Source organism: Rhinopithecus roxellana, chromosome 8 (assembly GCF_007565055.1).
Source record: "Rhinopithecus roxellana isolate Shanxi Qingling chromosome 8, ASM756505v1, whole genome shotgun sequence".
Taxonomy (NCBI): Eukaryota; Metazoa; Chordata; class Mammalia; order Primates; family Cercopithecidae; genus Rhinopithecus; species Rhinopithecus roxellana.
This window is the reverse complement of record NC_044556.1, coordinates 76,717,827-76,745,634: the sequence shown is the minus strand read 5'-3', so window position 1 is coordinate 76,745,634 and position 27,808 is coordinate 76,717,827. Positions and strand designations below refer to the sequence as shown.

Here is a 27,808-nt window from a genome sequence, read left to right as displayed (position 1 = left end):
GACACCCTGAGTTTGAGATGACAGTTCCATTCAAGCAGGAATTTCATTAGGCAAGTGACAATGCCACCCCCATCCGCCTTTCATTAAATCTGTCATTTTCTTTTCTTCTAAATTGGAAATGTTGCAGAGAAACTGTGAAATAGATGACACCTCCTATACGTGCCAAATTACCTGACCTCCTTTTGCAGCTTCTTACCTTTCACTTTGAGAAATATTTTCCCTTGAAGGGGCTTCGTGTTTGTGTGCAGGAATTAATAGCATTTTCTTCCCCATGCCCTGTAGGGAAAGAGCACAGCTAAACAAGGAGAGAGAAAACTGGAGTTCTGAGCTGCCTTGCTCTGAGTTTGGTTGGAGGCCCCCTTATGAGGGTCAGCTGGGAATGAAAGAAAAGTCAAGTCAAGCCCTGCCAGCACCCTCCACCACCTGACCTCCCATGGGTGACTGAAGAGCTGGCTAAAGAACAAGTTACTTTAAAGAGAGCCTGGGGAGTGTGGGAGAGGCTGAGTTCAGCAAAACATGACTGGGTGGTGCTGGTGCTGTTTCAGGGTGTGGAGGCAGGAGTGGTTAATCTCCTCAATTTGAATAATTTTGGGATGGTGAGATGGCTCTTTGATAGAGGATTTGATTGGAGATTGTGATTGTAGGATATGTTGAAAGAGGGGCTCAGGCTAAAGCCATTTATAGGAAATTATATTTCAGATATTGGCAGTTGAACTTAATGTATTCCATTCTCACTTCCAAAGGCTTTGAATTTTTAGTGTTATTTCTGTTTTGAGGAGAGTGGCCTGTGAGTACTTCTCATCCAGTGTGTTCAATCCAAGGAGACTATAGGAGTTATTACTGTCCTTCTTTTTAAATTATTTCTGTGTAACAGAGATTACCCACAGTTGGCTGGAGAGGTTTAAGCCACATTTTGGTAGAAAAAAGACCACTCAGCTGGAGGTCAGAGGCTTGGGTACCAGTGGTAGCTCTGACCCTTGCCATCAACTATGTGGCCCTGGGTAAGTCTCTAACCTTTCCTGGCCTCAGCCTCTTCAGATATAGGATGAACATATAATTCCTATGTCTAAGGGTTGCTGTGTTGACTAAATGAAGTAATGTTTGTGTATCAGCTTTGCAAATTACATACCCCAAACAAATATATACTAAGATTTTATTTGCTGCAACAGAAGAAAGTGGACCATCTCTTGGTGTTTGTTTTGATGAGACTTGACCTATATAACATTGGCTCAAGTATGTTTGTTAAAGTGAATCACCTGTTGCTTTCTGGGCCATACTTGAAATGACATGCCATGTTATGGTGAACCCCTTTTGCACCGCCCCGAGTTCAGGTTGGCCTTACACAACTTGGGTGAGATAGATGAATACACACCTTCATCCTTCTTAGAAACAAAACAGTGACTTGGGCAGGGTAGACATTAGGAAAGTGACTTAGCTGGTAAATATGTGATTAATAATGGAGATTTGGCCTAAGTATGAGTGCGAGCCTCTGAATACGGATGGGTAAGTGATAAATAGCAAGTCTGCCAAGTTGAGCACGTTGGGGAACCTCTTGGGCTCTGTTCATGCTTGAAGTATGACTGTGCCAATACTGTACTCGCTGTTTAACAAAATGAGGTCGTACCAATCACACTATTTTGCATGTATTTGTTTACACATCACTCTTGTTTGCTAAGCTGTGAGCTCTTTGAGAGCAGGGACTATTTCTGTTTATCTTTGTTTTCTAGCATCTAGCACAGTGCTTAGTGTATAATAAATGTTTATTGGATGGATGAATGAATGAATGAATGAAATTCTTTGCATTTTTATTTGGTTAGAGAGATTTTTTGAAAGGCATATATGTGGGATTATTTTTGCTGTCACCTGCTAATTTCACAGATGTCTTCTCAACTGTAGACCTTCACTAAGGGCAAGACCTATTTATGCATAGTTGAGTTGTAGCTGCTGCTGCCCTGGCCTGATGGCACAGTGGTGAGGGCTGTCTCAACATCTGTCCCATGTCTCTTTCATAGAATAATACCCTCCCTCAACCCCTTTTCCCTGTACCTTCCTTTCAAGGGTTGCTGTGTAGTTAACTCTGCCTCAGGCAATTTATCTTATCTGTACTTTTGTCTTCCTCATTCCTCTTCTCTTTTCCAGTGCTTATCCAGTAACCTCAAGGAAGTCTGTTCCAACCCTTCTTTGCTGTTGGTGTATTCCTATTCATGAGTTAAATCCCAAACCAAACATACTCTAATCGGGGCAGTTGAACTTGAAAAGAGCCAGTGAGAAACCTGAAAAAAGGAGGAAAAGCCTGGCCACAAGGCTCCAAGTGAAATGAAAGCTATAAACACCAGCTTCGTCAACCTTGAAAGCTTCTAAAAGTGCCCTTAAGCCTCCTTTTGAATCACTAAAAGTTTTCACTTACCTCCCTGTCTTTCTCAAATAAAATTTCCTCTTTCTCAGCCACCAGTCTTAAAAAACAAAGCAAAACAAAACACTTCACACCTCCTTCTTACTCAGTTTTACACTAGTGGAAAGAGAACGGAATTTAGAGTTGGAAGGCCAGCGTGAGCGCCCTGCTGCTACTTAGTAACTGTGTGACTCTGGAAAAGTTTCTAGGCTTTCTGTGCCTCAGTTTCTTCCAACAGTTGACAATACGACCATGTATCATCAAATAATATACTATGATGTGAAGTTTATATATATGAAGAACTCTTTCAAGCGCACAAAGCGCCAGATACATGTCTGATATTTCTAATGTTACAGCAGTTTTTAATATTGTGTTTCATTTGCACATACAGTACTTGATATCTCAATTACATTAGAGGCTAAGACAGTTTTCTACCAGCATGAAAACTGAAACACGATAGCATGCCTTTTATGGCGAAATGTGTTTGAACTTCAAACAACAAATTTATAAAACTTATTATGCAATATACCCTATCAGTAAATTAATTGAAGGCTACCTTTAGGTTGTTAGGTGTGGATGACAGGAACTTTATTTCATACTTCCTTTGTACCTGCCATTGGTGTTTAACATAGTGTTGGGTTTATAACAAGTGATTAGACAGTCTTGTTGATAGTTTGGAGAACCATCTTAATCATGACCTAGTATCATTCTTACTTCACAGCAACCTAAGTGTCTTGATTAATGTTAAACTAATTTGTTTTGAAGCTGAGAATGAGAAATTGGAGGTACTTTTCGTAGATCTGAGATTCCTTTTTATTCCCGAGTTGGAGAAATGGGTAAACAAAATCAAATACTTATAAAAATACTATACAAAGGAATGACATATGTATGCTGGTTCCCTAGCAGGGTAATTCCATCAGTGCCTTTAAAAAAAAAAAAAAAAGATTACATTCCTTCTTAACCAGCCAAGGGAGCCATTTTCCAATCTCTTATCTTGTTGGGGTGTGTTAGAAAAATATACCAAGAGTGAGAACCTGTAAGCCTGGGGTTTATTAACCTGCTTAAAACCAGTTTTACTTCAAATAGCTGATCTTTAGTGTCGACCATTGTACTTTTGTCTGCAGGGAACAACTCAAGTTTCGTCCTGTCCTCAGTAAGCAGATGAGAGGTAGGGTTGACGTTAGAAGCCAAGCTTTTGTGGAGCAATAAGATAAAATTATGAAGGAAGCCTATTGAATTCCAGGAGAGTTTAAAGAAAAGTGTAGAATACTTTGTTAGCAAGGGTATGGGTGGGCTTCTGAGTGGAGGCAGCAGGCTACACCTTGGGACGTTTCAGTCCAGATTCTGTTTGGGAAGCTTCCTACATGTATGCAGAAGTTGTGTAATTGTAGTCATAACTGTTGAATGTATTATTGGTTTGATTTGGTTTCACTGCTCCTAAGTTCCTTTTGTCTTATCTTGCAGGCATATCACTGTGAGTACTTAAATCATTAACAACTCATTAAAACTCTTCTGACCATTTTCATTTTCTACCAAGCTGAAGCCTGGGTGTGGTGGAAACTTGTGCAGGCCTGCTTGACTGTGCTGCACCTGAGCAGCTCCTAGCAGTTTGGCTGTCAAAAGGCCACTGAATAAACAAATTGATAGGAATGATGGACATGATCTCTGCAATTCCTTGAAAAGAAGGAAGGGGCTGCAGGATACAGCATATCAAGGATCCTTTTCTTCAACCTGAAGGACTCTTCAGCAATTAACACCTTGACTCTCTTTTTATGCAACACTTTTTTTTTTTGTCCTCTCAGAGATTCTATTTGTACTTGTTATTTTCTTCTTTCAGGATTTCTATAGCTTCTTTTAGAGACTCAAAGTGCTTCCAGTTTTGTTACCGCATTTATTATTTAGGGGCAGGAATTAAGGTCTTGATGGAGATGAAGTGGTACATCACTTACTGGGCTGTGGAAGCAGTCTGCCACAGGCAGTTGCAGCAGTTCTTCTGGTTATGTGTTGAGAGAGATAATATATATGTACACATACATATACATACACACATACACATCTTACCTTATTTAGGATCTCCCATAAGAGAATTTTAAGTATTCATAATTTCTATATATTTTAAATGCCTCATAAGTAAAGAAAAAAGGTTTCTCTGCTTTTGACTTGAATTGTTGAACTATTTGTCCCTTGGTAAGCTGATCAATTGCCACGCAGATTGAGAGAAACCAATTCAATCAATCAAAATGTTTCTGCTACATTGGCATGCTTTGTAATGGAAATGAAAACGACAGCATGTTTTTGTCAGTTTAAATGAATAGGTTTCCTTTAGATCGATGCTGAAGTTGGCATTATAGGTATCTAGCCTATGAATGCTAATAATTTATTATGGAAATGCCTCATGGAAGCACTTGAACTTACCCCTGCATCTTACAGATATATCTGTCTGTTGGTGAAGTGTATGCCAGCGTTGGCATTTCTCGTGAGTGCTGGCGTGACCCACAACACAGCCTCTGTGGTACCAGAGGGCCCTATACTGTCTTCAAAGGCATTTGGTTCAGTGCATTAAAAAAATTCATTCATTCAATCACTAATTCATTCATGTACTCAACACATGATTATATATGCCCACTATGTACCAGGCTTTGGTCTGGTGCTAGAGATAGAGTTATTAACAAGACAGAACAAGTCCCTGCTTTCATGGAGCAGTTTTTTTTTTTTTTTTTTTTTGAGACAGAGCCCAGGCTGGAGTGCAGTGTCGTGGTCTCGGCTCAGTGCAACCTCTGCCCTCCACCTCCTGGGTTCAAGCGATTCTCCTGCCTCAGCCTCCCAAGTAGCTGGGACTATAGGCACACGCCACCACGCCCAGCTAATTTTTGTATTTTTTTTAGTAGAGATGGGGTTTTACCATATTGGCCAGGCTGGTCTCAGACTCCTGACCTTGTGATCCACTTGCCTCGGCCTCCCAAAGTGTTGGGATTACAGGCGTGAACCACCATACCCAGCCCAGAATGATATTCTTAACATACGGACTTTTGCAAGGAAGAGTGGCAGTGGCAGCATTGTATGGGGAGCTCTGATTCTCATTTATGCAAGATGTGTAATGCCTTTCTAGAGAATAGTGTTGCTACTTATAGCTCGGGCTTGGAGATAAGACCCACCACTCTGCAGGTCCACTTGAACTTCTTTGTAAGCCCACTTGAGCTAATCTGGAAGAGTTTCAAGCTTTGGTACCCTATTTGCCTACAGCTGGGTACAAAACCGCATATTAGGTATGATTTTAGGGCTATTGTCAAGGTCCCCTGGAGGTGGATGGACTGAAGACATCTCTTCTACTGGTAGCTTTTTCTCTTTAAAACATTCTTTTATTGTATCTCACTCAAAAGGCTAGCTGTTTATTTATACTTTAGTGTGAGATTCCATTTGTTTCTTTACAAGGTTTTGATAAGGGTCTAAGGCTACTAGATGCCAGTTTAGTGAGGGAGGGCACTCTGGGGGGAAGTAAGCAGGTATATGGGGCTAAAATCAAAAGATTGAAGCACCTCCAGTTGGACCTACTTAACAATTTTGCTTAGCCTTGAACCCTTGGCCTCTCTGATAATTAGTTTTCTAATTTTTTTTTTTTTTTGAGATGGAGTCTTGTTCTGTTGCCCAGGCTGGAGTGCAATGGCATGATCTCAGCTCAGTGCAACCTCTGCCTCCCAGGTTCAAATGATTTTTGTGCCTCAGCCACCCCAGTAGCTGGGATTACAAGCGTGTGTCACCACACTCATGTAATTTTTGAATTTTTATTAGAGACAGAGGTTCGCCATGTTGGCTAGGCTGGCTTGAACTCCTGGCCTCAAGCAATCCACTTGCGTCCACCTCCCAAAGTGCTGGGAGTACAGAAGTAAGCCATTATGCCCAGCCTCGTTTCCTAATTTTAAAAATGAAATTGTTGGAGTAGATCATCACAGTCCCTTTTAGTTAAGTCTGCTCACTGGGTAGCTTTGTACCTAACTGCCCAGCTGCCCAGGCTTTGGTGTTTTTCCCCATTCTGTGCTTCGGTGAGGAGATCCTGTGTTTTCTTTCCGTTTGTTTTGCCAGAAAGAGCTCTCTGTGGCAACATAGAAAATATCAACTCACTGATTTCCCCAGAAAGGGAAGAGTCCACAGCTTCAGAATGGTATCTGCCCTGGTGTCTGCATTCTGGTCAGGCAGCTGTGTTCAGTGTCTGTGCTCCTGGGCTGGGGTGCTTATCTGTAGTAGCCAGACGGGCCTGAGCGCCCACAGTTAAGTTACGTTTACATAGTGGAGAGGTGAGCAAGCAGATAGTCTGAAGCAAGTAGAAAGAACACTCAGGTCAAGATTTCCCAGAGGAAAGATTTTGAACCATCGTCAGTTAAAAAGAACAGAATCTTCTCTTCTTAAGATCACCGGAAAATACATAGCCAGGGAGATCCCAAGTATCGTGGAAGCAACCTAATTATTGATACCTCCTATTTGCTTAGCATTTTGTGCTTTTTAAAATGGGTCTCATTTCATATCTCATCTGATCTTAAATATCCTGTGAGATAAGCAGGTCAGAAATTATCGTTATTATTATTTTTTGAGACAGAGTCTCATTCTGTTGCCCAGGCTGGAGTACAGTGGCGTGATCTTGGCTCACTGCAACTTCCACCTTCTGGGTTCGAGCAATTCTCCTTCCTCAGCCTCCCAAGTAGTGGAGATTACAGGTATGCGCCACCATGCCCAGCTAATTTTTGTATTTTTACTAGAGATGGGGTTTTGCCATGTGTTAGCCAGGCTGGTCTCGAACTAATCTCAGGTAATCCACCAGCTTTGGCCTCCCAAAGTGCTGGGATTATAGGCGTGAGCTATCTCGCCTGGCCAGCAGGTCAGAAATTAGTAATCCCATTTAAAGTATGAGAAAACTGAAGCATTAGGTAGGCTAAGTGACATGGCCAAGGTCACATAGTTAATAGGGCAGGATCAGAATTTAGAATGCATGCTTTTTCTTTTAAAAACAACTTTATTCAGGTATAATTTGTGTGCAATAAAATTCACTATTTGAAACCTATAGTTCAATGAGTTTTGACAAATAGTATTTATACTTGTGTAGCCACAATTATAATCAATAGGTTGAACATTTCTATCACCTGAAAAAGTCCCTTCATGTTCCTTGGCTTTAATCTTCCTCTTTCCTTCCCCAAGTCCTCCTATCTTTTGATGTCTAATGCAATGCTCTTTTCACTGTCCCACACTCAAACTTGACAGCCCTTCAGCCATATCCTTCTGGAGACAGTCCTGGCTGCCGACCAGCCCACCTCATCATGTTGAGTTATGAGAGTGAATGGGAAGTTAGTGGGTTGGTTACTCCATTGTTAGTTCCTTCCTTCCCTTCTTTTACCAGCTCCAGGCTATAGAAAAATTATGTGGGTTCTCCTTCCCAGGAAAGCTTGAAAAACAGGACACCAGCTCACCTGTCTGCTCTTGCTTCCTGGTAGCCTGCTGCGGGGGAGGGGTGTGAGTGAGCAGGAGGTGGTGGGGCAGCGGACTAGGCAACCTCTAGAGGATGCTCTACTTCTGTATCTGTACTTCTGTCTGCTCAGTCTCCTCCTTAGAAACCAGCTAGCTCTCTGCTGCCTAGCTGCAGTTCCCCAAGGCTTTAAGCAGTCTGAATTCCATATCCGATGAATGAATCCCAAAGGTGTTGAAGATCCCAGTTCTGAAAAATGAGCAAACCCCAAGTTTTATAGTAGAAACTTTCACAGCAGATCAGGTCCTAGACAGATCCCTCCCTCTGTAACTGAGTTAGGTTTTAAAGGGAGATATTCCCCATTATACTGTTCCTAAGTCCTAGATTTTGACTGTAGTGTTCGGGACATTCCGGAGAGTCACAGTGTTTACCCAGGTGCTGGACCAGAGTTCCTCCCTGGTATTGCTGTGTGGCATCCAGCAGGTTGGGAGCCTGTTCCTTTTCATAGCCAGCTTTGCCTCCAGACCAGCGAGATGGAAGATAGGTGCCTTCACTAAGCCCCTCAGGTGGCCACAGGATATGATCCAGAATGGTGGTCTCTACTTTTCTATTTGCTCCCATTTAGCCACCCAGTTTGGGAGCAGCCCTGTGCTATTATGATTATCTCTTTCATTCATTTTGGGCTATTTGAGTTTTTAGGGCCCTTTCCTGTCCATTGTTTCCTGTTCTTCTCAATAAGTTTGATATCTTCTGTTAGAGTAGATCTAAGACAGCTGCAAGGACAGAACAGACTCAGATTTCTTCTCTGCAAAGGCTCATCTTAAATCTTGGGCCCTATGGTATTGATTTTCTTCTAGTTATCTCTACAAATTTCTCTGGCTTTGCTGAAGGGGGAAAAAAATCACCAGACTGCATGCTTGAGCTTCAGGTTTCTCCTTAGCTGGCAACCTCAACCAGAAAAAAATTCTTTTTGAGAGCACTGAGCCTCAGGCACTAGTTTTGCCCTGTACTCCCCAGTGTCTAGCTCTTAGCAGCTGGTGGCCATCCCTGGCCTCCATCTTTACTTTGCTGCATACCTCAGCTTGGTAAGTCCTTGATATTGAGTCCTTGACCTTACTGCCATCTTCTTTCCCCTGCGGGGGCCTCTTGAATATGGGGAGCTTAGAAAATAATGGGCTTTCTGTGTTTTGTCTACCAGCAAAGCTGGGTACCTGAATCCTCATGTGACAGTGCTGCATGGCTGACTCCAGTATTCTTCAGGAGACACAGTAGCAGAAATAAAGACTTAGTTGAAAGCCCCAAGTGTGTATATCTGAAGTGTTAATACAGAGATGGGGACAGAGAGCTGCTCATGTCTGCAAAGCGGGACAGTCCCACTTTTGCAGAGGTGACAGTCCATAGCAATGCTGTCTCTTCCATTTCCCATTGGGGTTAAGTTTCCAAAGGTCCATGAAGGTTTTATTCGTTTTTATGCCCCAAGAGAACTTTCCACAGTAATGAAAGAAATGTTAATAACTGCAGGAAATGGGTAAGATTATAGATGGCCAAGGAAAGTGGCAAGGAACAAAAAAAGACAATGTATTTTAAAGGAAAACTTTTTGGAGCTATTTCATGGATGCTGCTGGTCACCTGGGGAAATCTTGGATTTATTTGACAGTTCCCATTTTCCACTTAGGCTTCATGAATACCCTCCCCAAGGAGCTGTGGCTGAGCTCCCAGTCCCCAGGACCAAATTGAGCTGCTGCAGCTGGGAAGCAGATTGGCGCAGCCCTCCTCAAAGAGTTCACAGCCCTGTGGTTATTTCCTGTCTTTTTCCCCTTGTATATTCCTCTTTGCAGCTTGTATCTTCCTTTTCTACAGGAAATCTCAGCCGCCTAGCTCACAGCTTCACCTGGGCCTGATTGGGCTGCTGTCTCCTTCCTTTATTCTTCATAGCCCTTAATCACTTCTCATTCTTGGCCTCCCTGGGAGGGAGGGAAGAAGGGTTTTGTTCTGATGCTGGCCTCTTGGAAGGGCTGTATCCCACCAAGACAGATGGCTGCCTAGTCTATATTTTTAACTGTCTCTGGGGAAGAAGATTCCACAACCTATTTTGAAACCTGTTTCATTGATTGACAGCTTTCAAATTAGGAATTTCTTGCTGATACCTGACATAAAATTTGACAGCTATAGTTAAAACTCATTTCCTTTCGTTTCTTTGAAATCATAGATTTTGGGAAAGAGAGGGATTTTTGAAGTCATCTAGGCCTACCCCTAATGAAGAAAATAAGTTGAAGTTGAAACTGAGAATGCCTCCTCATTCTCTCATTGAGGATCCCATCAGTTTTGGGATCTGCCTTTGAAATCACACATTTGGGTATACCATTCTGTAAAAATCAATTTAATTTTCGGGGAAAAAACAAGTGATTCTGGAGTTGGAAGTTTAGAGTGCGAGGCATTAACGACTTACTCTATTTTGCTTCTAGTGAGAAAGTTAGATGATGCTTATAGAATTACCTTGCCTCTATTGGCAGAGAATAAAAATAAACTGAGCTCTCCATATACAAAGGCTTCCCCAGTTCTTTTCCTTTCACTCATACCAATGCCTGTCTTTAAAGAAAAAAAAAAAAGGTTATTTTTCTCTCCTCCATCAGTGGGATTCTCTGTATTTTAAATATCTAAGACTAATGTCAGGTGACTCAAATTCCACTGAGGTCTCCCTTTTTACTTGTCTTTCTGCTGCTGCAGACTTCTCTTGACATGAGACTCTGCTGCTTCTCTTGACCAACTGCATCTCGATGGCAGAACACTGGTGAGAAACTAATGATGTCAGTGTGTGGAATCTTGTTATGTGGTATAGAAGTCCAGCATTCTAGGCAAATAAACCAAAAGGTATTAGACTGACTATAAAGGGGTTTTGGGAAGGGATCTTACTCCTCTTTGATAGTTGGTACTTGTACCTTTTCTCAACACCTGTGACACTGTTTTTTCCAGAGATAGCATCGCATGTCAAGTTGGAACATCAGTTGCTTGGATCAACCATTAAGTGTGTATCCAGACCTGTGACCAAAACTGAGGTGGCATTTGGGACATCCTTCACCTTTTGGGCTGTGCTTCAGGCCATGAGTAGTTAGTGTATAGCTCATGTTCACGGGCATTAGCATCTCAGTCTTTTGAAATACGGCTAAAATTTAGTATTCCACCTGCACTTGATCTACTTGAGAAGTATTTAACAGGTCTATTTTATAAAATCCCAGGGCAGCCTTTTCTGCTACCTGGTTGGATTGAGCTACGTGAATATAAACTCATTTTGCTATCAAACTGAGAAATAGGCAGGTATACTGGAAACACCTTCTTATTTGGGTCAATTGGACTAGTAATTGGTCAGTTAATTCCAAAAGTCAGTTAAAACAGAGAGTCTTTAAAAACGAAGACAAAACAATTCTCTAGCATTTTATTTATTTTAATTTTTTTGAGACAGGGTCTCTCTGTGATTTCTCCAGCTGGTCTCTAACTCCTAGGCTCAAGCCATCCTACAGTCAGCCTCCTGAGTAGCTGGGATTACAGGCACATGTCATCATCCAGTTAGCATTTTATTTTAACTTAAAAATATGTAAATGCCAGCCTGGCCAACATGTTGAACCCCATCTCTATAAAAAAAAAAAATACAAAAATTAGCCAGGCGGGTGGCAGGTGCCCATAATCCCAGCTACTCGGGAGGCTGAGGCACGAGAATCGCATGAACCTGGGAGGCAAAGGTTGCAGTGAGCCGAGATCACACCACTGCACTCCAGCCTGGGCGAAAGAGTGAGACCCTGTCTCAGGAAAAAAAAAAAAAAAAAAAATTAAATGTACACATATTCACAAATCTTCTTATGTGGGCCAGGGCTTTTTCTTAAAGTATAGGTCCTTCAAGTAGAGTTCTTTGACTTTCTTTCATAAATTATACACTTAACATTTGATCTGTGATTTCCAGTTTCAGTTTAAGTGAACCAAGTTCTGAAATACATTTGAGAAATGAAGGGCAGAGTTCCTCCAGATTTTTAAGCTCTGCTACTACAACCTTTTACTGTTGTCTTGCCCATATCTAATTCAGCAGCATTTTTTTTTTTACCAACTTGCCTTCAAGTTTTTTCCAAGCATTCAACCTCTTTCATAGAAATATCTATTTTTACACTCACATTTCACTGGTTTGTATTATATAATAATTTAATATGTAATTAAAATAACAAGTATACCTATTATGAACTAACTACTGACCCTGAAGCAGCCAACCTGGCTGGTGGGAGTAAATGTGAGTAATACACAACCAGCCTCCAGTGTGCTATGCAACTTAGCCAGTTTATTTTGAAGAGTAGTTGAAGTATGTCACGTAAGTTGGCAAGTCAGTTAAGAAAGTATCACCTGTATATCTCTCTCCTTTTTGCATCCACTGATTGCTATGGGAATTTTATCTTAGCACCTGTTATCATAATTCTTCTGTTAGACTATAAGCTTTCGGATGGCAGGGCCCTTGTCTTACTTATCTGGGTATCTCCAGTGTCTCCTGATATAGCGTCTGGTCTATAGTAGGTGCTCAGAAGTACTAACTAGATATATATATATATATATATATGAATGTATCTTTTAATTATATGTGTACATGTATGTATATATTCATGTATCATGTACCATACACACATATACTTAGTTCAGTGCTATATATTTGTTGGTGCCAAACAGCTCTTTATTGAATAGATGGATATATGTGTGTATTACATAATGTACTCAAAATCCAAATGAGAACCTATAGAGTATCTATTGTTTAGGATTTTTGCCATACTGGTTCCTTGTGTTTGCATGAGAAACTGAAAATTGACTGTGGAGCTTTTGGGCTTGGATTGGAACAATGTGTCTTTTAGGAAGATTACTCTTTTAATAATAACTAAAACTCATTCTTAGAATAATAAAAATCATATCAGTACTAAGTAATATTTATCGACTGCTTACAATGTGCCAGGCAGTATGCTGAGTGTATGTTATCTTAGTTCATATCCATAGCCCTTCAGGGGTCTTCAGAAGACACAGCAAGGCATGTTGTGTTATTATTTCCATTTTTAGATGAGGACTCTTTGGGAGACAGCAAGGAGGTGGTACAAGGTCTAATCTTTGAACAGTTGAGAAATGGGTAGTTTGTTTTCATAGTGCTGCTTCTTATTTTCAGGGTTGGGGGCCCTTCTAGGCGGGGTGAAAGGAACCCTTACGTCTAGAGACTGCCTAGAGGGAGAAACTGACACTTGCTTTTGGCTTTCTGGGAACCAGGGTAGGTACTCTGTTGATTCCAGAGAATTAATAGGATCCTGTGACTGGGCATTGGGCAGAGTGTTTGAATAGCTTCTGGCCATGGTAGGTAAAGCCAAAGTGGCAGTGAAAACAAGCTACTATGGGACATTAGACCCTGCCTGTCACTTTCTTCCCAGGCCACTCCCTTGTTGGAGGGCCCTTCTGAAACTTCTCTTGCTCTGTAGTCTGGATGCTTGTGAACAAGCTGCTTGCAGGTGCCAAAACAAACAGCTGTGTGGGTCTCAGGGCCTGGGCTGGAAGCTGGGCAGAGGGTGGAAGGGCTCCATTTGGGAGCAACGTTGATGGAAGTAATTTTTCCAGCTGAGGCATGGGGTTGGTTCTGAGCTGAATTTAAGAGAAGCCTATGGTCTTTTGTACTTCCACACTTTTGGGACCCAGCAGATACTACAAATGCAATCTTTACAAATCCACTCACTGCCAGAAATGAATCTAAAAAAGTGCTAATCTGTGGGCCTCTTGGTCAGGAAGGTGACAGCAGTGGCAACAGCAGAAAAACAAATCAAACAAACAAAATGCCTGTGGGCTGGCAAACAGAATCTCTTTGCAAGGTTCATTCTGAATGTCAGACTCTTCCCTTTTTTGTAGGTTGGAAGGAGGCAGCAGCAAAGAGAAAGAGAAAGCAGTTGGAGGCCACCTTCTTTAGTTCCCCTTCCCCAAAGAAGAGTAGTAGCTAGTATTGTGGTTGTCATTAAATTGATATAAAGACACCCTGACCTGGAAGTTAAATGAAAAGATTTTTTTTTTCTTTCTTTTTTGAGACAGAGTCTTTTTCTGTCACCCAGGCTGGAATGCAGTGGCATGATCTTGGCTCACTGCAACCTCCGCCTCCAGGGTTCAAGCAGTTCTTGTGCCTCAGCCTCCCGAGTAGCTGGGACTACAGGCATGCGCCACCATGCTGGGCTAACTTTTGTATTTTTAGTAGAGATGGGGTTTCACCGTGTTGGCCAGGCTAGTCTTGAACTCCCAACCTCAGGTGATCCGCCTGCCTCAGCCTCCCAAAGTGCTGGGAATTATAGGCATGAGCCACTGCTCTCAGCCAAATGAAAAGATTTTTGATGTACTTTTTAGCCAGAGGGAGTTTATGCTGCTGTGTAGCCAGTTTTTCCACATGTCTGCAGCAGTTACAATTTTTGACAGATATCTTGAGAAGAGTATAGATTTTGATAGAGGAAGTAACTTTATTAGCAAGACTGATTTCATGTTAGAATGAATTCTCTGGGTCTTTTTCGAGTTACTTTATGTTCCTTAAAAAGAAAGACATTGGGCCGGGCACGGTGGCTTACGCCTGTAATCCCAGCACTTTGGGAGGCCAAGGCGGGCGGATCATGAGGTCAGGAGTTAGAGACCAGCCTGACCAACATGGTGAAACTCCGTCTGTACTCAAAATACAAAAAAATTAGCTGGGCGTGGTGGTGTGTGCCTGTAATCCCAGCTACTCAGGAGGCTGAGGCAGGAGAGCTGCTTGAACCCAGGAGGCGGAGGTTGCAACAAACTGAGATTGCACCATTGCATTCCAGCCTGGCGACAGAGACAACGTATCACACACAAAAAAAGACCTTGACTGGTCTTGGCAGTCTTTGGGTTTTATTGAGAACAATTGTGTAGAGTTGGCCAACTCAGGAATTCTAGACTAGGGAGAGAATTTTGCAGAGCTGTTGAGCATGTCTGTGGAAATGTGCTGTACTCATCACTATAGAATGGTTCTCCAGTTTGGCTATAAACTCATGGAGCTGGCTCCTTGAAATGCTAGCATCCTAGCCATGCATGCATGCAAGCAAGCAGAATTTGTTCATGTCTAGGCCATATGTGGATGTCAGTCTTCTTCAGTTTCATATCCGGTTTCTGCTTGCCTGAGTTAGAAATTAAGTCATCCGGCACTCACAAAACCTCTGGCCTTAGAGGCCTAAAATCAAAATCAAAACAAACATAGCAACTATCCCACACCACCTTAGTGAGGTGGATATTATTGTCCTCTTTTCAGAGGTGAGGAAACTAAGGCTCAGAAATTAAGATACGTGCTCGCGGTCACACAGGTCCTAGAAACTGGGATCCAGGATCCCAAAGTCTGCCTCTAAAGCCTGTGCTTTTCCCATAGGGCTGCTGAACCTGACGTTTGCACTTCTTCCATTCCTTGGAAGTAAATTGAAATGGGTTTGGGTTGGCGCTGTGGCTCACACCTGTAATCCCACCACTTTGGGAGGCTGAGGTGGGTGGATTGCTTGAGCCCAGGAGTTTGAGACCAGCCTGGGAAACATAAGGAGACACCATCTCTACAAATAATTTAAAAATGAGCTGGACTTGGTGGTGCCCACCTGTTGTCCCAGCTACTTGGGAGGCTGAGGCCGGAGGATCACCTAAGCCCGGGAGGTGGAGGCTACGGTGAGCTGTGATCATGCCTCGACACTCTGACCTGGGTAAGAGAGCAAGACCCTGTCTCAGAAACAAGCTAACAACAACAACAACAACAAAACCCCTAAAAAACAAAAGAAATGGGTTTGAGAGAGAAGAAGAGAGAGAGAAACTTAACTGTGGGTGTTCGTAATTAGGTAGTCGTGGAGGACCACCTACCATCAGATGGGAGTGGCTACCCCTTTTGTTTTCATTTATGCAGACAGACTTCCTTTTCTACATCTGCTTGTTGTACCGGGTAGAAATAAGGATGCTGCAATAGAGCAGAGGAGCTAAACGTGACTTCCTCTGACTTACATAATAAAATAAGAATCTCCCCAGTGGCCCTTTTCCTGTCTGCTGGTCACTGTGATGAAGTGGGCCACCCTAGGGACAGCTTCACTTAAGGGCCTCCCCAGGGTTATCAGGTCCACAAAGGGTCTTGGGATCAAATGTGCAGCTAAATTGATGAGATCAATTCATTAGGATAAAGACTTCTACTTCCAAACAGTATGGTGCTTGGGTCAGTGTCTCTTTAGAAGTTAATGTAGAGATAAAAAATTTCATATTAGGGAGAGCTCTGTGCTGCCCTTTCTCAAAGCTTTGGTTATTTGATGGGAGGGCAAGACTTCTTGAACCTGCGTCAGAATATTCAGCTTTGACAGATGAGGGTTTTTCTTGAGGTTAGTTTTGTACCTACTGTTTCTTTTAGAAATGATTGCTCTATGGGTTTAAAAGGTGACCCAAATGACTTTTTATTATTATTATTATTATTATTTTAACTCTGGGAGGAGTTTGCGTGTGTGTTTGTGTGTATGTGTGTTTTCTCTCTTTCAACTCTGACCACCTGGCAGTCAGCCTAATCTCTGCTCTCGTGTTGACACTTTAATTCAACATTTAATTACCTATCTTGGTATCCATATGAATTTGATTTTTTTTGGCTTTTTTTGAACTCATAAAAGGCATCCTAGTTCCTAGAGGGCAATAGTGCCCATCTTCCCCCATCCCCCGGTGGACACTCTTTTCCAAAAGACACGTGGTACCCCTCACACCTGAGCTGTGGTGGTTGGGTTTGTCCCCTTTGCTTTTGTTTGCAGAACGCCTTTACACCTTTTGCACTTGACGGTTCTGTTGTACTTGTAAGGAAAATCAGTTGAAATAAAAAGAGATTAAATTGAGAGACAAAAAGATGCTGCCATACTCCCAGTTAGAGGCAGACTTTAGTCTATATTTTCAGATTTATTTTGATTATATAGTCTCCCCACCGCCACCCCCTGGCTGCTTTTCTTTGTAGTTCTGTAATCAGGAGTCTGTTATTCTCTTTCCAGTGCTATAATTAATAGTCTGGTCTAAAATATAAAAACCTGAAAGTTTTTTTTTTTTTTTTTTTTTTTTTGAGACGGAGTCTTGCTCTGTCTCCCAGGCTGGAGTGCAGTGGCTGGATCTCAGCTCACTGCAACCTCCGCCTCCCGGGTTCACGCCATTCTCCTGCCTCAGCCTCCCGAGTAGCTGGGACTATAGGCGCCCGCCACCTCGCCCGGCTAATTTTTTGTATTTTTAGTAGAGACGGGGTTTCACCGTGTTAGCCAGGATGGTCTCGATCTCCTGACCTCATGATCCGCCTGTCTCGGCCTCCCAAAGTGCTGGGATTACAGGCTTGAGCCACCGTGCCCGGCCAAAAACCTGAAAGTTATTAATGGAAATGTCACTACTCACCTCTTTTTTACAGAGGCTACTTGGCCTCTAAGTCATTGAGTCTTTGGAAAAACATCATTTAGCATTGACTGTGTGCAAGAACTGTGCTGTATGCTGGGGATTTAAAGACAAATAAATAGGGTTCCTGCCTCTGAGCGTGCATCATCTCACTAGTGAGGCTCACATACAAACAACCAGGCAGAATTCAGTGTCATTGAGAAATGTTATAATTGAGTTATATATAGGGTTCTTATTTTGTGCTTCTCTGTAGAGTAGTAGTTTCCATACTGTGTGGTATTTGCCTGTTCACTTGCCTGTACCATGTCTCTTGAGGGCCAGGAACAAATATGGATATAGACATGGAACCATGAGCAAATAGATGCTTCTTAATAATGCTAGGCCTGTCTTACAAGGTGTTCCATAGTGGAGCCACCTGTGAAACAATGGATTTTGCCTTCTTGTTTGTTAACTAAATGCCTGATTTGCTTTTTAGGATTCTATTAGGTTAAATCATATGACATTACCATTTTGTTGATAATTTCACGTGATTCCATGTAATAAAAAGAGATCAATTTTACAGACTTCTGGTTTTCTTTAAGTTTAGGTCATGCACAGAGGTGAAGTTCTGCACAGGTACTGGGCATCCTATATGTATTTCCACTAGGTTACTATTTCTGAGTGTGAGTCTCTATTTGGAACTTCAGAGAGGGAGCCTGTGGCCCAGCTATTCCTGTGTCACTCAGCTCTGGCGTGGAATTCTTCTGGGTAGTGCCTTTTTGTAGTCTGGACAGGGAATAAAACTGCTGCTTTGTGCCCATTTATAAATATTTGCATTTACCTTGGAGAATGTACAAGACCCGGGCTTCATGCATGTGTGAGAGAAAATAGCAAGTGAAAAGGATGTGTACACAGCAGCATGAATGGGGTGCTATTCTTAGCTGGGGCTCTAACCTAGAGAACAGGAAACAAGATGCTTCTGAATGTGGACTACGGCTGCCCTATGCTAGAGCCAAGAGGCTTCGAGTCATAGGGAAACTCATGACAGTTGCTAGTGTCCTTCAGACCTTCCTCTTTTGTAGAAAGTTTCATTCTTGGTGCATCTCAGACTGAGATGGAGGAGGGGGTGGCTCTCTTTTCTAAGGAATCTAGAGAGAAAGGGCAGATGTAGTCTTGAGCAGTGGGCTTCTCAGCTGTGCTGCTTCTTCCATAGAGACAATCTGGATCTATTTGGTTGATGGAGCAGCTCCTCTCATTCTGAGTGGGTTTAGCATTTGAGAAATAGTGGGGTACCTTGGCTGACTGGACTAAACCTTCTTTGGCAATTTATGATAAATGCTCTCTGATTTATTGTTTATTCTTTCACATTAAGGTTGAACCTGATCTGCCTTTGAAAGTTAAAGAGCAGGACTAGGACTAGAAATGCCTGATGTATACTGTAGCACACAGCGGAGTGTCGTCCATTTTTTAGTCACTTGGTGACTACTGATTAATTGATTTGAATATGTCAATGTCTGGCAATTGGACCAATTACTCAGCTTCCCTATCTGATGGTGTGGTTGATAGAAATGTTTCCAGGTGGCATTTTCCCACAGGATTAGGATGTGGTAGCATTAGCCAGGATCTCTTTTGTCACTACCACTGTTACTGAATGATCTGTATTTTGAACTTCCTTGACTTAGTATTATACATCCAGCCCCTACCCTAAATGCTTATTATTTAATATTGACAACTTACAGGTTAATGTTTTAAAACTTTTTTTTTTTTTTTTTTTAAGATGGAGTCATGCTCCGTCACCCAGGCTGGAGTGCAGTGGTGCAGCCTCAGCTCACTGCAACCTCTGCCTCCTAGGTGCAAGTGATTTTCCTGCCTCAGCCTCCCGAGTAGCTGGGATTACAGGTGCCTGCACCATGCCCAGCTAATTTCTGTATTTTTAGTAGAGACAGGGTTTCACCTGGTTGGCCAGGCTGGTCTCAAACTCCTGACCTCAGGTGATCCACCCGCCTCGACCTCCCAAAGTGTTGGGATTATAGGTGTGAGCTACCGCGCCCGGCAAAACAGCGTATCTTTAATTAGAACCCAACATGAGATGGTATTTCTTCAAAGAGGGCCTGAAATTGGTGGTATTACCTCCAAGCGAACTCTATGAAAGGGATCGGGTCTGTATATAAACCATTTAATTTCTCCATTTCTCTAAATGGGAAAAAAAAATTTTGTTTTTTGTTTTTTTTCTTTTTTACTCAGAACACCAAGTCCATTCAACCACCTCAAAAGAGGTTATAGCTAGGGCGCCCCTCTTAGAAGAAAAGACATTTTTTTCCTTTAAAATTGGTGCATGGAAGCTTAGAGCCTCATTTCACTGTCTCTCCTGATGATATAGATTTATAAGAAATGAATATGGGGAAAATACTGGCTGTGGACTTGACTTGACAACTGTTAACTTGGTGAACAGCCTGTTCTTTTTCATGTTAACTGTGTACTTTGACTATTCAAGATCCCCATACTTCTCATTTGTCGTGCCACATCATTGCTGCAAGTTAGCCTCCTTAGATAAGATACATAGCAGTTAGCTGTCTTCGCCTGATGGGGAGGAATAGGGTAGAGAAAAGAATGTGACCAGTTGTTGTCAACTTCTCTGTGGAAGTGGTAACCATGTCAGAGCCAGGCCCTGGAGACCTGGCTTGGAAAAGCATGAAGTTTTCCTACCAGGGACTTGTTTGCTTTTTCCTTCCTCCAAACAGATTTATTGAATATAGCAAAATTCTGTATACAAAGTGACCTGGACCTGCTGCTTCAAAACATGGTCCTTTCTTACTAATATCTTGATAGTCGGTCCATAGAGCATTAGAAAGCAATTGACTCTCAAATAAATAGAAAACTGTCCAATGCACATTAAATGAATGGCCTAACTACTGGAACTTTAGTAGTTCTATAAGGTAATTAACATAGGTAGGATCGAGTTCCTGTGACAGGCTGCTGAAGAACAGATATGAGGCGTCAAGAGGCCATTTTGTGCACTGCCACTGTGATGCCATCATATTTCTGGATCATCATGTTCCCATTATCTGATTCTAGACACATCACAGGAATGTCAGTGGAGTCAGAGGTTAGCTTAGCTGCTTGCTGGGCTAGAACAGATATCACTCGAGCATGCTCGTCTGACAGGGTCCCACGGTAACCCAGATTAAGTCCTTGTGAATCTGTGCACAGGACTCCAACAATGGAGGGATTCTTCACTGTGCCTTCCAAGTGCTGCTCCAAGGTTGCCTCCATCCCACCCACCGACCACCCGGGCTCAGAACCCAGCGACACGGCACATCCTTCACCAGCACAGGCCTCAGTCACTTCCCTACCGGGGGCTTCTGTAGAGCCCTAGACCTTTCCATCTTAGTGCTGAGTTAAATGAGTCACATAGCCTTCAGGTAAAGTTATTTCCAAGGGATTGTGAGAATGTGCCCAGCTTGGTTTGGACTGTGTCACACTTACTTGTACTGTCTTATCTTTGCTACTAATTTGTGTGTGTGTATGTGTTATTTTTCTTTTAATTATTGTTGATGATTTGAGTGATGCTAAAGATTTTGATGATGGTAACTTTCTATAAGAGATGTAGATGCAAGAGGCCCAGAGAATTGATCTTGCCCTTCATCTGACACATTGTGACCAGTTTGTTGAACATGGTAAGGCCTGGAGTTGTCACTTCGAATGTGTTCTTAATCTGGGAAATTTGAAGAGGTCTGCGGCAGGGAGGCTGGTCAGGGAAGTAGCTTTGCAAAATAAAATCTTCATACTGATGCAATCGCAGGGAACTTGCCTTTGGGTTTGTGATTGCAAAGTGCTGAATCAGTCTTTGGTGTGGATACAGAATATTTGAAGCTAGTTGAAGTGTAGGGGTGTCAGGACAGGAGAAATGATGAGATGAAGGCTTATCAGAGGCTGAAGGTCACGTGATTTTTTTCCTAGTAAAGGTTCCTTTGATGTGGAATTTATCTGTTTAGCCCACCTAATTGGAGTTGTGATCTGGTATCTGTCCCTGAAGACTCTGCTGTTGGCCCTGGACTACTTAATTCTCTTTGCTCACCAAATTGATGACGTAAGTTACAAGTTATGAGATTTAATGTTTAGAGTATGGTTTTGGATTATAGGTTCCTTGCATTCTTAAGTTAGCAGTTAGCAGAAAGAAACCAAGAGAAGTAGCATGGTACAAACAAAACCCCAAATAAGTGCTAGTGTTAGAGAGACCTGGGTTCAAATCTTAGCTGCGCCACATGTTTTATCATGAGAGTAAATTGCTTAATCTCCCAGAACCTCAGTGTTCTTGTTGCTAAATGTGCACAAAATAACTAGCTATCTTATAGGGAAGTTGTGAAGTTAGAGTGAGTGAAGGTGACATGTCTAGTAAGGGCCTGGCATGTAGAAGCACACAATCAGCTTTAGCTGTTTCTGTTATTAGCAGTGGACTTAGCACTGTGTAAATCTGTCCCTCCATGCTTCCCACTTGCCCATTTGTCAAATGGACTTGACATTCCTTGCTCAATGGTTGACAGGGAGCCAAGTGAGATATCTGAGCTGTTGGGGATGGATGTGTATCTCAAGATCCTGGCATCCAGACTGGGGCTCTACAAGTTGCACTATATTTGCAAGTTGTAGCAGAACTATATTAAAAACATGCCCTGCCTGTTTCCCCTTGTTGGTCCTCCCATTCAGAGAGGGGCTTTCTGGCCTTGTGCTTTAAATAGTCCTCAGATGGTAACGTGGATAGTAGATGAACACAATTCTTGTGAATCCATTTGCCTTGTGTTTGGGAGTTCTATTCTTAGACCACAATCACCGGAATAGAAAGCCTCTGACCCCACATCCAAACTGAAGCTATGTGGGCCTGGCTAATGGATTTCTTTGGGAAGCTGGGACAAAGGACTGGGTCTGCTTCTCTCATTGACTAGGCCAGGTATGGAGCAGTCCATTAAAAACCAGTCTCCTCCCAATTGTCTGGAGTTTATGAGCCTGGCTTACCTAGGATCATTTCTATGTTATGATCCTAATTAAAGTTCAGCTTGTTTACTCTGCTCCAAGCGAGGAGTTACAGGGGAATCAAGGCGGATAAGATGTTTATGGATGAACCCTGTTTCATTTTCCTCGGATCCACAATTAAAGAATTAACAGCACTTGTTATTTATTGAGCAGAACTGTGGGAGGGAGGAGGGCTTTAGTGCTTGTTTTGCTGCTTCTGTGAGCCCAGAGCTGCGCCAGCAGCATTTCACTTTTAATCCTTAGTATTGTTAGGCCTATACTTACACCTATAGAGGTGGAAATTGAGGATCTTAACTTGCCCAGGGGTTCCTGATCACAAACAAACCTTCTACTACTTCATACCTTGAACACCATCTCTTCTAATAGATGGGCAACAGTATGGTCATTTCTGTGAAGATACTGGTGACTTAAAAGCATTACTAAATATTTATTAAACACTTGAATATAGTTATTATATATGTGAGAATGGATTCGCATCTAGGGCTCCTGACAGTATTTGTCAAGATGCTGGCCCCAAACCCTGAGTTTGTCATGTTATGTAGGCATATTTGGTTGCCCAACTCTGAAGCCAAATGATGCCAGGGAGAGGGAGCCTCCATACTGTGGGGGTGTTTCTAAGAGCAGCCAGATCCTTAATTATCCTACTAAAGACAGTGTCCTCGGTTTGTGGAGTGCCTTTCTGCAGGGAACCCCTGGAGCTACCAGAGAGGTGATCTCAGCCTCATAACATCCCTGTTAAGGTAGGAGGGGGCTGAAATCATTTGTTCTCCTTCACATTGAAGGGAGACTCAGGCACGGATGGGAGACAGAGGCACAGAAATTAAATAATTAGTCCAAGGTCACATCAAATGATTTCCAACTCAGCTGATGAATCTATCTAGATCTTGGTCTCCCAAATATTGCAGCTTCCCTTACAATGTAATTTGATCTCAAACACTTTACATGTCTTATTTTTCTTCCTCCTTTTTCTATTTTGGTAAATAAGATGTTTTTTACACCTACTGCCTGATTAATGTTGGGTTTTAATTTAGCCCTTCAAGATGATCAACGACTAACAGGAAACTGCTGCCAGAATGTAGTTTATAATGTACCCTTTTTCCTATGCTCAGTTTTCTGCTTCTATATATTGTACATTGTCAGTCTTTGTGGGTTAAGAACTTTGGGACTCTCAAGAGTCACCTTGACCGAGGAGCTTCTGCAGTTGGGAATTGTCACCTTTCTCAGAGCAGTGCTATTGGGAAAAAAAAATCTAGACATTTTTGTTCTCAACTTCACAGAGGAAGTGGAGCACATTCAAGGGTAGCCCATTAGCTTCTCCTATAGGAATAGTATAGATTTGGCTTATTTTATTCCTTGTTTATTATAATATTATTATTCATAAGCATACCTTTTTAGTTACCCTCATGATTTAGTATCTGTAAGAACATGAGCTTACTGTTTGTGTAATATTTGTCCCTGTATTTTAGATGGGAGTTGCTGAGGTGGTGTAAGGTTTGGTGACTGCATCTGGCCTCTCAGGGAAATGGCCAGGTTGTTCAGATTCTTAGCTGTATTATCTGAAGTTGTCAGCGTCATTGCTTACTACTGTGAAATAAGTTATAAAGAGGAACTTTTAATAAAAATAAATAGATTCACTCAGGGGAGGGGTATTCATTGTTGGTGAAATATGTCTACTACCGGATGCTTTTTGGTCTCCCAATGACCTATCAAACTGCACATCTTTTGGCTTTGAATATATTCAGTTCTGCATTTATTCCATTCAAGATTTTTTGTATCCTCATTATGTGCGAAGTACTGGGTTGGATACTAGGTGACAGAGATGAACAAATCCCTAGTCTTAGGATTCCACAGCGGATGTTGGACTTTAGTGCCGTTTAGCTTCATTAGGTTCTGCAGTAGTCCCAAGATTTTCCAAGATTGTCCTGTCCTCCAGTGTCCTATTGATTCAACTTCAGAATATATCCCAGACTCTGTCCCTCTTTACTCTTCACTGCTGTTGCCCTGGGCCCATCTGCCATCATCTCTCACCTGGATTATCTCAGTAGTTTCCCAACTGGTTTCCTTGTTTCCATTCTTGCCTCCTTCAGTCTACTCTCAATTTAACAGCTAGAACAATCCTTTTACAATGGAATTCAGATCATGTTTACCCCTCTGTTCAAATCCTCCAGTGACTTTCCATTTTTTATATGATCTGGCTCCTACTATCTGTCTCACTGAGTTTCCTACTACTTTCCTGCTCTTTCTCCTCTTAATAAACACTGGGCTCATGGTGTTTCCTTTAACATGCCAGGCATGCTTGACCCTGTCCTGTCTCAGGGCCTTGCTGTTCCCTCTGCCTGGAACATTCTTCCCATAGTGTCTGCATGGCTCACTGCTTTGGATTGTTGCTCAAAAGTCACCTTATCAAAGGCCTTTCCCAAAGGATTAAAAATCATTCTACTATAAAGACACATGCATGTGTATGTTTATTGCAGCACTATTCACAATAGCAAAGACTTGGAACTAACCCAAATGCCCATCAATGATAGACTGGATAAAGAAAATATGGCACGTAAACACCATGGAATACTATGCAGCCATAAAAAATAATGAGTTCTTGTCCTTTGCAGGGACATAGATGAAGCTGGAAGCCATTATTCTCAGCAAACTAACACAGGAACAGAAAACCGAACATCGCATGTTCTCACTCATAAGTGGGAGTTGAACAATGAGAACATATGGGCACAGGGAGGGGAATATCACACACCTGGGGCCTGTCGGGGGGTGGGAGGCAAGGGGAGGGATAGCATTAGGAGAAATACCTAATGTAGATTATGGGTTGATGGGTGCAACAAACCACCATGGCACATGTGTACCTATGTAACAAACCTGTACATTCTGCACATGTATCCCAGAACTTAAAGTATAATTAAAAAAAAAGAAAGAAAAAGAAAAAAAAAGCAACCTTATCAAGAACCTCTAGGCTACTCTGCATAAAACATACCCCACTTCATATTTCCTATTTGATATCTGACTTCCCCTCTTCCTTCACTAAAATGTAAGCTCCATAAGGGAAGGGATTTTGTCTGTTTTGTTCTGTTGTATCCCTAAATACCTAGAAGGTGCTTAGTAAATATTTGTTGGTTGAATGAATAAATCAGCCTATTACTTAATCAGTCAATGTCCTCTGTAAAAAGGACTTCCCATACCATTGGCACATATCTGTATGATGGCTGGTGTAGAGAGGGACATGGTCAGAGTGGCTCTGTCTGTGTGGAATAGTTTTCTTAGTATAATCCGAGAAGACTCCTATTGGGGTTAAGCCACAGATTTAGCCTTATTAGTACCACTCTTTAATCATAAAGTCAGAAGATGTTACGATTGGAAGGGATCTGGGGGACTGTTTGGTCCTCTTTTCTCATTATTGATGTGAGAATAATAGAGCCAGGCGGGGCGCGGTAGCTCTGTAATCCCAGCACTTTGGGAGGCCGAGGCGGGCGGATCACGAGGTCAGGAGATCGAGACCATCCTGGCTAACACGGTGAAACCCCGTCTCTACTAAAAACAAAAAACTAGCCGGGTGACGTGGCGGGCGCCTGTAGTCCCAGCTACTCGGGAGGCTGAGGCAGGAGAATGGCGTAAAACCTGGGAGGCGGAGCTTGCAGTGAGCTGAGATCTGGCCACTGCACTCCAGCCTGGGCGGCAGAGCGAGACTCCGTCTCAAAAAAAAAAAAAAAAAAAAGAGAATAACAGAGCCTAGAGAAAGTAAGTGAATTACTCACAGTCATAAATCTGTAGGGGTCAATCTGAAATTAGGCTTCTGACATCTGATTCTGTAGTCTTTCCTACATGTGTTCCCCCTGGCTGAGACAGTTCGTGGGCTTTCAGATTTGACAATTTTCTCTCCAGTCTCTAAACAGGAGCTTTTATCTGGACATTCTAGGTTAGCATAGATGGACGATTCTAGGTTAGCATAATGTGTGGAAATCCCAAAGGGTGAGCACTGTGAATGGGAACTACCCCAGATGTGTCAGGAGCACCACAGGCACTCTCACTCTTCCAATGGCAGATGTGTAGGGTGGAAAGGAAACCAAAATCCAAAATCAAGACCCTTTGTCACTCCGGTTCTTTTCTTACATGTCACAGTCAAATGTCTCCATTTAAATTCAGATTTTTTGATGAATGGCCAGACCAGCTGCAGGCCCTTTGGGCCAGAAGCCTTGATCTCGCCAACTGTTCATTTTCTTGATGGACTTCCTTATTTCAGGCATTTGTGTGTAGCTGGTCTATTGTGGATTTGTCAGAGGGGTGTAGAGCTCACTCTTTGGGACAGTCATTCCTCCCCGTGCAGCATGTCCTGAAGCTGGCCTGCCTCCATCCTCTTTCTAAGTGTGTGAGGTCTTTTGTTAAACAGGGTAAAGTGAGAGAGGACTCCTAAAGAGAGAAAAACTCTTCCAGCATTTGCTGGAACATGTTTGTGAACTGACCAAGATGTAATTGAGATGGCATAAAAAAAGACTTACATTTTGCTTAATTTCTTGCTGTCTGATTTGTGATATATGGTGCCCCAAATTGAGTTTAGAAGGAGCTTTGATCATATGTCAAGAAAGTGTCATATTTAATTCTACTCCCTGCGGCCTCTCTTACAATACCAGTCATGCATAAAGTCCATGGTTTTGCTGCATCTAGGTTTACTCAAGCAATGGCTCTGGACTTTCATGGTTTACACTGACATGTTTCTAGTTTGTATCTGAAATGTACTCTGAGGATGCTGACTTCTAGATAGCTATTTTTGGGTTAAGGGAAGTTCACGTCTCCTGAGTATAGTAGCCATACCACCTGGAGAGCTTCATTTTGGTTTGGTGACAAAATTTATTTTAGCTTAGTTTTCTTACATTAGGTGGGGAAAATAAGAAAGACTAGAAAAGTTTAGGGCATTTTTCTGAGACACTCAGCAAAACTATGAGGCCTAGAATTGAGAACTGGGTATTACTCTATAGATGATGTCTTTTCAAGCTGGGCTAGTGGACTTTCTGAGCAGCAGCTGCATTCTCCTCGTACATCTTCAGGTTTTGTAAAATTACCTTTAGCCCTCTAAGTGATCAAATCTGCCTCACTGTCACTCATGGGAGCCCTTGGTCTGGACAAGGTCGACCTGGAGTAGCTGAGTTCGAACAACTGAGGTGGCAGGAGGGGATCTCCCACTTGATTCTTTTTTTTTTTTTTTCTTTGAGACAGAGTCTTGCTCTGTCACCCAGGCTGGGGTACAGTGGCGTGATCTCTGCTCACTGCAGCCTCTATCTCCCAGGTTCAAGTGATTCTCCTGCCTCCGCCTCCTAAGTAGCTGGGATTACAGGTGCCCACCACCATGCCTGGCTAATTTTTTTATTTGTAGTAGAGACGGGGTTTCGCCATGTGGGCCAGGCTGTTCTCCAACTCCTGACCTCAGGTGATCCACCCGCCTCAGCCTTCCAAAGTGCTGGGATTACAGACATGAGCCACCGTGCCCAGCTCTTATATATTTTTTTAATTGAAGAGTTAGAGAAGCAATCTCA

The 27,808-nt window shown here is 42.4% G+C and overlaps 1 protein-coding gene and 1 pseudogene across 7 annotated transcripts in view; one reads left to right on the top strand and one right to left on the bottom strand.

Moving 5' to 3' along the window:
- The window catches only part of SRGAP2 (SLIT-ROBO Rho GTPase activating protein 2), a 261,388-nt gene that overhangs the window by 24,286 nt on the left and 209,294 nt on the right, over nucleotides 1–27,808 (top strand). Inside the window, exon 1 of one of the 7 annotated variants that reach the window (XM_030935182.1) lies at nucleotides 21,140–21,336. The exons of the other annotated variants lie outside the window; for them this stretch is intronic. The gene's annotated coding sequence lies outside the window, so the exon portion shown is untranslated. Of the gene's footprint in view, nucleotides 1–21,139; nucleotides 21,337–27,808 lie in introns of those variants that run through there. 7 annotated transcript variants of the gene reach the window in all.
- LOC115899048 lies at nucleotides 20,244–20,519 on the bottom strand (annotated as a pseudogene).